This window comes from Fundulus heteroclitus, chromosome 24, assembly GCF_011125445.2.
Source record: "Fundulus heteroclitus isolate FHET01 chromosome 24, MU-UCD_Fhet_4.1, whole genome shotgun sequence".
In the NCBI taxonomy this organism is placed as follows: Eukaryota; Metazoa; Chordata; class Actinopteri; order Cyprinodontiformes; family Fundulidae; genus Fundulus; species Fundulus heteroclitus.
This window is the reverse complement of record NC_046384.1, coordinates 20,882,253-20,886,459: the sequence shown is the minus strand read 5'-3', so window position 1 is coordinate 20,886,459 and position 4,207 is coordinate 20,882,253.

Below are 4,207 nucleotides of genomic sequence, written 5' to 3'. Positions count from 1 at the left end.
CTGAAGTGGAGAAGTCGAAGTATCTTGATGTGTTGCTCCTGATTGATGGTGGGATGGAATACAAGATGGATATAGATTGAGGCCTTATCTGCAGTAATGTGGGTGTTGCTCTGGTGTGTTGTGGTGAAGGAAAAGCTAATGGCGTACCGCGCACGTGACGTCACCGACTCAAGAGCAACGCCTCTTTTGCCGCTTAGGTAGGACAAACAGGTAGAGAACGCCCGTAGCAACCAGCTATTACACGCGCAACAGAACCAGAACCATATGACCGACTTTGCAGCCGTTAAACTTTCCCAAGACGATGTTCCAGGCGCACGGATTACTGGTCGCACTGTCGAAGAACACACCAACCTTCAGCTCAAACGATGGCTTGAGTGTCGAGGGCTTAAAAAAAACGGAAAACGGGCCGAGTTGATCGAACGGTAAGCTTTGTTGTTTTTTTTTGCAGCGCGGCGGTCATGGCGTCGTCGGCCGTTTTTTTGTTTGTAATCACCGTCCAGGGATCGGTATATGTTTAATGTTTGTCTTATTTGAACTGTTTTTGAGTAAGCTAACCTGGTAGCAGGGTATCATGTTAGCGCCTGCTACCATGATAGCCTATATGCTATCATGGTAGCAGGGTATCAAGTTAGCGCCTGCTACCATGATAGCCTATATGCTATCATGGTAGCAGGCGCTTCATTATTTACATGTCGGCCACCAAAATACTCTTACCTTGACTTGATGTCGCTGGAATTGGGTCAGGATGTTCTTCGGTTGGGCCCTTTCCTCCGACAAAATGCTTGCTACATATGTACATGAATTTGGTAACTTTTTCCGGGTTGAACTGTTGTGTAGGCTGACCGCAACGGTGTACCCAGCGCACACATTTCTCTTTGGCAGTTTTGACGAAAACATCCTTCATATGCGGCCGATCAGCGTACCTCGAGTCGCTGTTGCACGTTCCATAGCAACAATGTTTAAAAACCATGGTCTTAGATTTGGAAAAAGCAGTCGTTTACCGAGTAAAACCAAGGGTAACGCACGTCTCTTTTACAGCGAAACAGCGGCGGACTATGCAAGTTTGCCCTACTGCGTACCACGTGATGTGACGTCATCGTGACGTTAGCTCGCTCGCGGTACGCCATTCAAGAAGACAAGCTTATGGTTTACCTACTGATCTATTTTCTGACCCTCACCTACAGTCATTAGATATGGATCATGACTGAAAGAACAAGCTTCCTCCACATGGTAGGTGAACTCAACCCTTGAGGCAAAGCCCGTAGGAGGTTTTTCAGGAATATCCCACTGGAAGAAGACCCACAGCCAGAACCTGAATGTGTATGTAAGAAGAGACAAAGAATCACCTGAAGTTCAGAGTTATCATTTTAATTAACATGGCTCATACATGACAGAAATGAACAACCCATATGGTGTTTTGTCAAAAAACATGAGGAGATGTGGATTGAATATGCCAGTTATCTAAACCAATATGCAGGATCTATGCGAGGAGAAGGCCCCAACCAGTCACAGATATTTATCTGAGAAGAAACAGAAGAAAATGTCCCACTGTGTATATATGTACGTATATATGAGATAAAGCCTCTGCCTTTGTAGTCACAGTAAACTGAGCAGAAAAAAACATCCTGGGCACAAAGTCAAAACCAAAAGACATCTAATGGCTGCCTGGAAGGTTCTACAAGAAAATCATAAAGATCTGCTGGTGCATACCAGCGTTCAGACCCGACAGCGGAAGGTAAGAGGATCAGCACTTCATTCTTCATTCCTTTTTACTGCTTTTAGTGAGCATGGCAGCATAAGGTTAAAACGGATTGCTTAAGATTTATTCATACGCCTGCACATTTTCTGCTCCCAGCAGCCAAAGTATAAAGCAGGGAAAGATAGCGATGCTACTGTTCCAACTTTTAAAGTCATGTCAAAGAAAAGACAGCTTTATGGTGCGGCACAAAAGTAAGTCATGGCTTGATGGAATCTCCGTCATGACCCTGTCACCCGAAGGCACATTTTCAGATATTAACATCTGTCAGGTTGTAGCACCGCTTTGACAGATTCTCTCCTCTGGAACGACTTTGACCTCATGTAAGATCCTGATCTGAAGCAGATGACAGTGGAATAGAACAGTCTTGGTGCGTTGGGTCTCTATGATTGAATGGGTTTAGTTATATAATAACTTGCATGTAATTTATTTGGATTAAAGCCCAGGCAAGGAACGTATTAGTAAGACATGAATGCTAAAGGGCAATGATAACTCTGGAGGAGTTTCTGAGATCCATAGCTCAGGTGGGACAATCTGTTGACAGATCAAATATTGTCCATAGGTCAGGCCTTTATGGAGGATTGGCCACAAACGAGCCAACCTTGTAGAAAACCCAGCAAATATGTTAAAGGAAATTAAGGTTTTTGCCTAAATGCAAAATGTGTGTGGAGGAAAACTAACATTGCACATCATCCTGAAAACACCATTACCACAATGAAACGTGATGGTGGGAAACTAAACACTGGACAATGCTGGAAGAAAAAAGAAAAAAAAAAGTCTCTGTCTGCAAAACAGATAAAGACACAAATGCATCTGAGCCTTTTCAGATGTGCATTTACGAAATCTGTTAAAATCGTGCATCACTTGTCTTGTGTTTCACCATTTTCATCTATCACATGAAAAAAAAAGCACTTCATACAAAATACATCCCCACAAAGCGTGCTACTTCGCAAACCCTCAGAGTAGGCTTCAGCACAAGGTCCGCCTTGCTCCGTCTCATCTTGTTGGAGTGTGTGGTTTGAATGCAACGAAAGATGGAGAGATTTAAAGTGATTTGAATACTTTTGTGATTCCTGAGACGTCCTTTAGTGTGCCTGAAAGGTTCCCATGTGTTGCTTTAATTGTGTCAATGGAATCTCTTCAATGCTTCAGGGATTAGTTGTTAGTCAGTATCAGGAAGATTTGGGGTGACAGGTTGTGAGAACACCCTCTGGCTGCTCTTTGTCATTCTTGTTAGGTTGAAGTAGCCATTAATATTTATAATCCATAATAGGGCTGTTCGGCAAAGCATCAAGCCTGTTAAAACACAGTTTAGTGCGTTGTAGCAAATAGCAGGTCATGTTTCTTTATGTCTCCCTTCCTGAGCAATTAAAGAGCTGGAAAGAGTAACGACTGCCAGACAACAGGCTATACACCTTCAGAATAGCTAGGCTGTGACATAACTCAGCTTAAATATTCAGGGGGGGATTCTATGCCTTGGATTTAGAGATTTTTAGCACTCTTTCAGCACAGGAATCAAAATATCTTAAAATTAAAGGCAAATCGAACCAGTCCTGTATCATTTTTAATTAGCGTCTCAAACAAACAGGAAGACGCTATTTAATCAATGCATAAATAGTGGCTGATTGCAGGTGTGATTTATAATTTAGACTTGCTTTTTGGTGTTGATGTGTGTATTAGGAGGAGGAATGTAGAACTCACACAATGGGATATGTTATTTTAATATTGATGTCACAGTGTTTTTTTAAATTATATTTAATTATCATCTGACAGTCTGGGGGTAAAGTTCAATGCTTTATGAGGGAAGAATGCAAAGAAATATTAGGTGAATTAATGGGAAATAAGGTTGGGATGGCGTCAGTTGGAGCTTCTCCAAGCTTTCAGTGTGCAGAGGTAAGGGAATTTTTGTCAGTACAGACTGAGCGTTTGCATGGTGTAGCATGAGATTTAATCATGACATTAACATAATGTTTCAGTCCGTTTGTTTTTCAATTTATTCAGCCCACCTGTGCCTGGTTACTACTCTACTATTTAAGCTCCCCCCAGCCACAGACACCTCTCCATATTATCGATAGCACTTCTGTGTGTTGATGTCCAAAATGACTTCCTTGCCAAGTTTTGATCTCCTGGTTATGACCTTGCTTCCGCTCTCTGGAGATTTTCGTTCTGCCTCGCCTTGTTGCACTATACATGTATTTCTAGGCACTGATGTTTGCCCTCAGCTCAGCCCATACATGATTCATTCACTACCTGCCTCTGTTTTTCCTGAGCCTTCAAACCACATCTTGGCCCATCAGGCAGGATTTGCCTTTGGACAAATAGTGCAAACAGACCATCCTGGAAATTCCCTGTCAGACATCCTAAGGTTCCCCCTTTCAGAAACCAAGCAGCTAATTCATCATCCAAAAGGTTACTGCCACTCTGTTTAAGGTGGGTTTAATCTTTTCAGTT